This window comes from Ruditapes philippinarum, unplaced genomic scaffold (genome assembly GCF_026571515.1).
Source record: "Ruditapes philippinarum isolate M1 unplaced genomic scaffold, ASM2657151v2 ctg40_1_1_1_1, whole genome shotgun sequence".
Classification (NCBI taxonomy): domain Eukaryota; kingdom Metazoa; phylum Mollusca; class Bivalvia; order Venerida; family Veneridae; genus Ruditapes; species Ruditapes philippinarum.
Genome location: NW_026863541.1, coordinates 189,283 through 200,465, shown reverse-complemented (window position 1 = coordinate 200,465; position 11,183 = coordinate 189,283).

Here is an 11,183-nt window from a genome sequence, read left to right as displayed (position 1 = left end):
AAAAATTACATGCACATCAATGAAAAAAAAGACTTAGGGACAATTTGTGCTTATTGCTTGTAAAATTACATTGTATTTGTATGGAAGAAATAAAAGCGAGAAAGAAGATTTTAATCATGTATTTGTATGGAAGAAATAAAAGCGAGAAAGAAGATTTTAATCATGTATTTGTATGGAAGAAATAAAAGGGAGAAAGATTTTAATTATGTATTTGTATGGAAGAATAAAAGGGAGAAAGAAGATTTTAATCATGTATTTGTATGGAAGAAATAAAAGGGAGAAAGATTATAACCATGTATTTGTATGGAAGAAATAAAAGGGAGAAAGATTTTAATCATGTATTTGTATGGAAGAAATAAAAGCGAGAAAGAAGATTTTAATCATGTATTTGTATGGAAGAAATAAAAGGGAGAAAGTTTTAATCATGTATTTGTATGGAAGAAATAAAAGGGAGAAAGATAATTTTAATCATGTATTTGTATGGAAGAAATAAAAGGGAGAAAGATTTTAATCATGTATTTGTATGGAAGAAATAATAAAAGGGAAAAAGATTATAATCATGTATTTGTATGGAAGAAATAAAAGCGAGAAAGAAGATTTTAATCATGTATTTGTATGGAAGAAATAAAAGCGAGAAAGATTTTAATCATGTATTTGTATGGAAGAAATAAAAGGGAGAAAGAAGATTTTAATCAGTGACAAGTGACATTTTATACCTGCATGTATTTTTAGTCTATACATGATTAAAGTTGCAGTATTTCGTAAGTAGTATTTCATGTGTTATAAAGTTAAGGGAGGACTCAATGTTCACCTGGTTCTGATTGTTGACATTGAATCACCAAGCTATTTTAAATGTTGGTTTGAATCCCAAAACATGACATTTTGCAGAAATGGGTTCATGTCAGGTATCCTTCTGTGAAATATTTTAGGTACAAGCAGACTCTTTGAGTTAAAAATGCTTGTAGGCCACTGTACACTGTTAATGGTTTTCATTAGGGAAAAAAAAACGCAAGTCAGTTGGTTTCATATAAAAAATATATTGATGTCTGGTTAAAAACTTATATTGACCAAAGTCTTATGTGTGGGTTTTTTAAGTTTAAAATCAAACAAAAAATTGGGGATGGTTTTTACTTACTAAAAAAAAACCCAAACATAGAATGACTCTTATTTTTTTAAAAAAATTTGCAAAAATGTAAGGGTTGCTTTAAAATATAATGATTTTCAATGTAAACATCCTTTAAAAATTTAAAACCTGTTTTTCTTTACGATATTATTTTGGAAAGGGGCCTCCGAGCTATATAAATAGATTTTGGGCCTACTGAGTTCCTGAAATTCCTTTCCCTGGAGCGAGTTTTAACCTAAGGGAAAATGGTTTTACGCCATTTGTTTTTACCAAATGTGATAGACCCCCGCGTGGGAAAACTTTCTAATTTCCCGGAGGGAAGCTATATCCACCTTGTGCCAAACTCTCAGCGGACTAATATGGCACCTACTTACTCACCGCGGCTCTTCCGTGACTCTAGTCCATATAGCCCCACTGAACCAAACTCATACAGCAGGGAACCAAACTGTCCTGACAGAAGACATTGATCTTTATATATACAGATTTTTTTCTAAGATATAAATATTTTTTACTGTTGTGTTTTTTCAAATGATATGAGATTGTGAATCAAATTCCATTATTATGTCTAAAGTTATATTATTAAACAGACATTCATGACTTGTTTTAAGAATGCAGTAATTTCATTGTTCATTTTCAATTTGAAATTGATATAAATCAGTCAGATTTTTTAAAGATTTTTCTACACTGGTTTTTTGGGTTTTTTTTCAATTTGAAATTTAAAATGACATTATGTTCATCCAAGGGTATAAATGAGTGAACAGGTAAAAGTCAAAATAAATTTTTATTTTGCCATAATTCCTTTTAATATAAAAAATTATTTCAAATTAACAATAAAGAACGCATGGATCCAAATGATTTTTCCGTAAATATCCAATTAGAATTTACCTGTAACGTTTAGGTCATAGAGTGGGGCAGTCTTTTTATATTTTAGGCAGATTTAAATTTTATCTTAAACATTTTCCAATATGAAGTGTTGGTCAATTATCATTTTAACAGTCAATATTTTGAAATATATAGTCACTTCAGCTCAACTTGCCTATGAAAATATGAGCATAATGTCACTTTTAGTGAACCAGTCAGATTTTTTTCTTGACTGGTTTTTTTATTTTTCAATTAAATTTGAAATAAACCAGTCAGATTTTTGGAGATTTATATAGACTGGTATACCATTGAGGTTTATAGCTTGTCTTAGAATTCTGGTTGGTTGGTTTTTACTTCATATTACATTGGTTTTTTAGCCAACTTGCCTACCCATTCTGGACAGTAAGTTTTTCTCCAGAATGTTCAAGAAAAAATTTCAATGAAAATATTCTTACATCAAAAGTAATGCTCTGTTTTTTTTTAGAAATTCAACTCATTACATTAGTTGGAAATCGCTGGTGTATTGCTGAGTTTTTTTCAAGCAGGTCATTAAAAATAATTGTGATGTTCCATTTACATGAATAGGGTACCTTTCAAACACTAAGCCAGTACTGCCTTCTTTGTTATGTGTCTGAATAACAAAACATAGCTGTAAAAAAATGATAAGTATCAGCATTGGACAAACCTGCTTTCACAGTGCATCCATATTTTATGTACATGAAATCTGTTACAAAAGCTACATTTTATTTACCATCGTATTTGATATTTATATTTTTAAATTTCATTTTGATTTTAATTTATAACAACATAACTTGTCATTTTCATACAATACAATTTTGAGCAACTTTGAATATATTTTTATGAATTTGGCAAATTTTATTAAGGTTTTTGTTTTTGTTTTCAAGCAAAATAAGATCTGGCACAATAACTGTTTTCATACTAGGAACTTCTATGAGCTATGTTAAAGGAACTCCACTGAGGTCCAAAGGCCTAAATTCATAAAATTTGAAAATCTAAAAAATTTCAAGTGAAGCACTTAAAATTGAAAACTTTGCAAATGATAACAAAGAAATATGCTTAAAATTAAATTGAAAATTATTTTTTTGTGTTATTGGTCCAGACCTGCATTAATTTTTCAAATCTCTGGAAAAATATTGTCAGTCCCGATACATTAAAAAAACCTCAGTGAAGTCCCTTTAACCACAGCTTCCTCATTCAGATCAATGATTTAAGTTTTTGTGCAGCCTAATATCTTTCACTATGTTTTCGTTTTTCTTGATACTGATAAGGCAATACATTACATGAATTACTTCTCTTAGTATCCCCTTTCTTTATTATGAAGAATTACATAAGGGCGTGTATTTTGTCTTATCAGGAAGCTATTGTTTCTTTTATATATCATTAAAATTTAAAAAAATGTTTTAATTTTCATGCTCATAGAAAGTTTTAACTAGGTTTTCAAACGAAATTCTCGATAATAAAATAAACTAGTGAATGGTGACTGAAAGGAAAGTGCCTGGGCCAAAAGAATTCCATCTGAACACAACTCTACCTTCATTTCTCATGTCATTTCAACTAAACATGAATACGATTTAGGTATTTTTGCCAGAATTATGGCCCCTTTTATGTATTTAATATCACTTATGTAATATTAGTGAAAAACCCAGGTTTTGTGACAATTATCTGTTAATTTTGGTCTCCCATTCATACGGCATGTGGTGCTGTTGTTTTGATGTGAGATTTTTTTGATTTTATGTATTTTCTATTACTTTTATTTAATCCTCCACACTTTTGTTTTTAAGACTGGGGTTTCCATTTGTAGCTTTTTAAAACGATACTAACTGTATAATTGAAAATAACTTAGAAACAAAATTGTAACATCTTATTTTTAATCCATCTCTTTTAAATTATAGAAACACATTAATTGTAAATAACAGCACTTAGGAATATATTTTCAATATCTTTTTTTTTCTTTCTTGAATTTAAGTTTTAGTTGTTTGAGGGAGCATTTCATCACTAACCATTACCCTGCTGGAACCAATAGTGACCAGTCTTTACCGTACCTACAGTACAGAGTTAGGCATTTTACCTACAGTACAGAGTTAGGCATTATACCTACAGTACAGAGTTAGGCATTTTACCTACAGTACAGAGTTAGGCATTATACCTACAGTACAGAGTTAGGCATTTTACCTACAGTACAGAGTTAGGCATTATACCTACAGTACAGAGTTAGGTATTTTACCTTCGGTACAGAGTTAGGCATTTTACCTACAGTACAGAGTTAGGCATACCTACTGTCTGGCCATGCTGTGCATTAATAACTGACCAGCTTGAAACTTGATATCCCCATATTTGATAATTGACTGTTCCAAAAATGGAAGTCAGACAAGTCCGTTTTACGAAAAGCCAGCAGGTTCAGGGTTTATTTTGAAATAAAGTTATAGATAAAGAAAATATTTTTACTCTCTGTTTTGAAAAATACTATAAGACTTTAACTCCCCTTGTATTTTGTTGTACGTGCAATAAGAGATCTCTGGTCATTGTTAACTTATTTATCTTTAAAAGGTAAATACGGTATTTCTTATTTATCATAAAAAGTTAAATACGGTATGTTGGTTATCAACGGTTTTTAGAATTGATAATTTTCTTGCTAATAGAGAGAAGACTCTCATGCTTATAGGCTGCTATATTTTGCCCCCCAATGTACTTAAAGTACAACATCTTGACAAACAGACACCCCCCCCCCCCCCTTCAATAAAAAAAATTAAATTAACTTACGTTTTATTCCAAATTTGCCAAAAATGTTTTAACTTATAACTTTTGTTAAATTATAAATCTTTCATGAGCTTGTGTTTGTAGCAAATAATCATGTAGAACTTTTGAAAAATACTAGTACTCAATGCAATTGGTGTTTTTCCTCTTTTATGTTCACATTTTATATAAGAAAAAGTTGCATATTTAAAGAATTGCATATTTATACAGTAAATTAGGGTTCACTGTTGATATACATGTATGGAAAAATATCATAAGAGTGACTTTTGGTGTAATTTTGGCATAAAGGAGTTTTAGCTAAGGGTGAGCTTTTATAATCATTAAATTTCCATTGTCAGTTATCTGTCATCCATCCACATTTATTTCGTTAACACTCTAGTGGTCACCTTTTTGCCTCGTCACCAAACTTGATCAGGATGTTTGTCAGAGTTCGAAAATGTGTCATCTCGGAAGAAAAACTAGGACACGGGAGCCAAACATAGAAAAGATATTATTTTAATATTATGACATTTTATCTGCTTTTCATTCATTGAAAACAATATGAATTATAAGACTAAATAATCAGGTGAGGGATATTTGGCAATTATGGCCCTCTTGATATTGTCTTAAATCTCAGCTGAGGAAATTTTTTTTTTTTGTCAAAGAATTTGTGTATGTGTCCCCTTCAAAAACATTTATTATTACTTGACTATAAGGTTATGTGATAAAGATGAAGCAATATAAAGGGGTGTCTATATTTATATGATTATTAGATTATTTCATATACACATAGATTTTTATTTTTAAAGTGTGTTTGTTTTATGATACTTTTGTGTGATATGTGTGTGCAATTTTAGAACATAGTTTAAGTGACCTAACATTAGTGTGTAAGCATGAAAATTGAAAATATACATGTATATTGAAAAGGGAAAATAGTGTAATGTCATTTAACTTATTCTTTGTTCTTTTTTTCATTTATTTATATATTAATAAATATCTGTGCAATGACTACTTAAAGAAAGTCATCATATAAAAATGACTGTGTTCATACTTTCATTACATCATCGTCTCTTTCTTTTTTTTATGAGATATTTCAGAAAATCCTTGTATCAAACAATAGACAAGTTGACTGATGACATCACAAGCACCTGCTACCAAAATTTAGCAGATTTACTGATCGGCAAAAAGAGCCAATATTTGTATACATTATATAGCAGCAGATTTTTAAAATTCTAATAACTTTTTTTTTTGTTATTTGTGAATTGATTTTTTAGATTCTTATATGATTTGAAAGTTATTCGAATTCATAGTTTTGTAATTATTGATATGAAATTACTATGTTTTGCATTTTATCCGCCACCATATTTTTACCAATCATTTACAAGTTACCTGTATGTCTTATCAACAATTTGTTACTATTAATAGATTTTATTAACAATAACATGCAACTGATGGGAGATACTTCTGATAAAAAATACTGGTTTATTTTCTCCTTTTATTTGATACTTTGAAAATGCTGTAAACGCATAAAAGACCATATTTTTCCATGTTCATTCTTGTAATTGTTGAATATTGTTCCAAGGTGGAAGTTAAATGGTAGTATTTTGACAATCTTTATTTTCAAATGATATTAGATATAAATGTACATTTATATGCATACAGACTTTATCTGAAAATTTATTTTGGAAGTGTTTTTTTAACATTTAACCATTCTATGAAATTGCAAAGCAAGTTGTTTATGAATTAAATATGTGAGTAAAATTGGCAACTTTAATGTCTATACACTCAGTCATCTGTATTTTTAGATGCATTCCATTTATAGTAACCGACATATAAGAGATAAAAATACACGTTATTCCAAAAGTTATGTGAGTTTTAGTGACAAACTTTGAAAGAGGGAAAACTAAATTTTGTTAGCAAATTTTAAATTGTTTAAAATTTTATTGGGGGAAATTAAAAATGGGGTTTTTGGGTTTTAAAAATTTCATAAATTTCCCCAAAAAGGGTTTCGGTAAAATGAAAACATTCTAGGGGTTTTTTGCAAGGTAAAATCAAGAAAATTTACAACATTTACCAAAATATAATTGAGCCGCACCATGACAAAACCAACATAGTGTGTTTGCCACCAGCATGGATCCAGACCAGCCTGCGCATCCGCACAGTCTGATCAGGATCCATGCTGTTCGTTTACCAACCCTACTACAAGTAGAGAAACTAATAGCAAAACAGCATGGATCCTGATCAGACTGCACGGATGCTCAGGCTGGTCTGGATCCATGCTGGTAGCAAACGCACTATGTTGGTTTTGTCATGACGCGGCTCAATTATATTTTTCTCCTGATGTCATTAAACACTGGCTTGATTCATGTATTCCTGTTCATGTTTGTTAAACTCATTAACCAAAGTATTAGAGAGATTATATTTTTGAGGAGTTTTTTTATTGTTAGAACATACTGCTGTTGATATAGCCTAACATTGATACATGTTCTTGATGTCAACATAACCCTTCCTTGCTGTCAACATAACCCCTATTTCCTGTCAACATAGTCCCTATTTCCTGTCTACATGACTCCTACTTGTTGTCAATGTTACTCCCTCCTTGCTGTCAACATTACCTCCTCCTTGCTGTCAACATAATCCCTACTTCCTGTCAACATTACCCCTATTTGTTGTCAACATTACTTGTCCTTGCTGTCAACATTAGCCCTACTTGCTGTCAACATTATCCTTACCTATTGTCAACATTACCCCTCCTTACTGTCAACATTACTTTTTTTCTGTCAGCATTGCCCCTACTTGTTGTCAACATAATCCTTGCCATCAACATAACCCTTACTTGCTGTCAACATAACCCCTACTTGCTGTCAGCATAACTCTTTTTTGCTGTCAACATAGCCTCCTAAGTGGGGTAGCAATCTATAGGCCATGGAAGATACTTTCTGGGGAGGGTTTTATTAAAAAGGGGTTTTTAAATTAAAAATTTTTTGTCTTTCCTTTCAATTCTTTAAATTTTCCTTTTAAAAAACATTTTTTATACTAGGTATACACCAAATTAAAATCTCTTGACAATCCATGGGAAAAAAATTTTTGGGGGGTGCATGCCTTCCCTAAACCAAAAAAAAAAATAAATGAAATCCCTTCCTTTGCTGTCGATATTTCCCCCCCCCCAACTCCTCCTCCCCCAAAATTTCCAAAAATAAATCCCCCAAGCTTTTTCTACTTGACCCCCTTGGGGTTTTAAAAAAATTTCCCCCCCCGTTGGGTTTTGTTTTAGTTTTGGGTCTGTATATGGTTGAAAAAGCTGTAAATAAAACAAAAAATATGCATGCACACTGTTAATTTCCTTTCCCTGCTGTCAATTTTGCTTTCAGTTAGATCTTATATTGTTTAAAAAGCTGTAAATATAACAAAAAATATGCATGCACACTGTCGATTTCCTTTATCTGCTGTCAATTTTGCTTTCAGTTAATTGTTGATGATGGTAGTCAAAACTTGCACACTAGAATGCTGAAAATTGTTCTTGCTGTCGATTCAATTCATTATTTTTCTCTGCAATTGTTAGATATTATTGTAAATGATGTGTAAATATATATATATGTATAATTATGTACATGTAACTGTCAATTTAATAATCTTATTGTCAATTAATAATGCAGGCACTGATTTTGAAAGCAAAAATGCTGTCAAAATTGCTGTTGTTTTTAAAATCTCTTGTTATGAAGATTGTCTTGTTTTTAATAAAAATCTACATTTCTACTTTAAGTCTCATTTTTTTCTTTTCGCTCTTATTGATTTGGCTAAGACTTCTTTATCTGTTGATTAAAGGGACTCCACTGAGGTTTTTTTGACATGGCAGGACTGACAATTTTTCAAAATTAATGTTTCATTTGAAGACCAGTAATATGTGAGCCAAATTTCAGATCATTACCTCGCTCTGTTTTCTTTCAGAATAATAATAATTTTATGAAAAATTACCCAAAATTAAAAAAATGTTATGTTTTTCATTGAATTCATGCTAAAAATAGCATAATCATGATTTTCAATTTATTTCTGAGTACCGGTAGATTTCTTATTTCTATCATGGAAATCTATTTGTTTTAAGTGCTCCAGCTTATCTACGTAAGAAATTCAAATTTATGTTTTTAGGCTTTTGGACCTCAGTGGAGTTCCTTTAATAATTAACCCCTAAATGTTAGTACAGTACAATATCTGTAGAGCAAAACCCTTTGCGACAAATTTTAGTTGCTGCAGAGAGGTGTTGCAGGCTGTCCAGCGTCCCTAAAATTCCTAAAAAATCCTAATTTTTTTTAGTTTGGCTAAAATTCCTAAAAAAATGAAAAATTCAAAGGGAATTCCTAAAAAAGCCCTATTTTTTCACTTAAATTCCTATTTTTTATCTTTTGTGATAAACATATCGCGAAATAACCATGTTTCGATCACAAGTTAAATTTTAAATGGAACAATGAAAATTGTCGAACTTTGACTATATCAAAATAGTCACCTGTTTAAAATTGTAATAAAAAAATTTCCAAGGAAGTTACATTTTTATTGGCTATAGAGTTTTACCATTTACACTGCACCTCAGTCTTAGGTTTATTTAAAGCAACTATTTACATGATGAACCACAAATTTCATCAAACTTTATGTAGGGGTCCTTATTGATAAAGTCTTAATTTGTTATCAAGTTATTTTTCAAGTGATGACTGTAGAACAGATCTTTTGTAAGTGATACCAGCTGCAGATCTAGACAAGTTCCTTTGCTAATTATAAAGTGGGTAACGTAAACTGGCAGTAATTATTGGATGCTTTAACCATTTTGCTACCCAATTAGGGTACTAAGAAGAGACACCTTGGTATACATTAACATGTACTGAACAGGTGTTATAACATATAGTGTAAGTTTTTTTTTTAATATGGAAAAAAACTGTTGAAAATCATTGAAAGAACTGACACTGTTGTGAAATTTCTACAATTTTTAGTAGCCTGATTTATCTTGAACAAATTCTTCATAGGTGTTTACCCTGCTGTTTGAATTTAAGTTTTAATATTCCTGGGAATGATTTGAGTGGGTCATAATGTTTTTATTATTTTTTAAGAAAGATCAAGACTTGTTGAAAATGTACCAACCTTAAAACGATAAATGTTGATAATAAATGCATTAAATTATAGCTAAAATAAATTTAAAGCATAATTTCCCCTTCCATTTATTATTGGCTAATCATAGCTTAACTAATTGAATATTGGTTGTTCAGGGATACTTATAACTTTGAAAATGTTTTCATTCTAGTTATGTTTTAATGTAGTTTTTCAGCTCTTTTTAAAGGCAGTTGACCAGTGAATCCATTTCTTCACTGGTGACTATGGAACACTGGTAACACTTTTGCTATAACCGAACTAGAGCATTATTAGTGAGTTACTTTTGTGTCAAATATGCAAAGTTGAGCCTATATCATGGTCTTTTGAGGTCATAATTTAGTTATAAATTCCAAATTTTAGCCCTAAAATTTCTTTTATTTACCCTAAAATTCCTAATTTTAGCCCTAAATTTTTTTGAAAATTGCCCTAAATTTTGCCCTTAATTTTTGTCAGAAGGTGCTGGACAGCCTGGTGTTGCTAATAAAACTTATGATGAAGTCTTTCTTTTGGTAAAAATAAAACTATTGCTTTAAAGAGATGGTCACTATAAACAGGCTGTTCTTCAAGAGATTGTACTGTATTCTATGTTGTAAAGCTGTGAAACAAATAAGTAAACGGTATCATTACATGATTTTCCATTGGGGGTAAAGGTCCAAGTCCTGTCTCAAAGTCAATTCAGATCTTGAAAAATTTTCCTTGAATTAGTTTACCTGGGGTGCTTTTCACTAACATACTTACGTTATCGTGACTCGAGTTTGCGTAAGCAGAACTTACTTTCACTAAACTTTCTAAGCTACACATTTGCGTAGGTTTAAACGTAAAGTTACGCTCACTTATTGCTGGTGGAAGTTGCACGTCCTTTTATTGAAATGCAACTTACGTAAATTTAGGTTTTGCGTGAGTCTAAATTTACGTAAAAAGATATGCTAAATGTACGGAATATTAGTGAAAAGCTCGCCAGATTTATTAATAATTAGAACTTTTATATATATATTAAAAAAAAAACGAAGAAAATGTTCCAGTTGTAAAAATGTAGAAATGTGTACAAAAAAGTGAATAAACTTTGCCTAAAGCATGCATTAACATTTCTATCCACTGTAAATAGTTAACTAAATACCTGTACCCAGCCTCGGTAACCAAGGTTTATTTACCATATACCAGTATTAAATGTAGTATATACAGAATGTGTAGTTGGTTCCGATGATGGTAATAGGGTACTAGGGTGATATTACATTGGTAATATGGTAGTTATAATTATGTAGATAGAAATAGTAAAGTTATCGTATTTTGAAAACAAACTTAAAGGGAC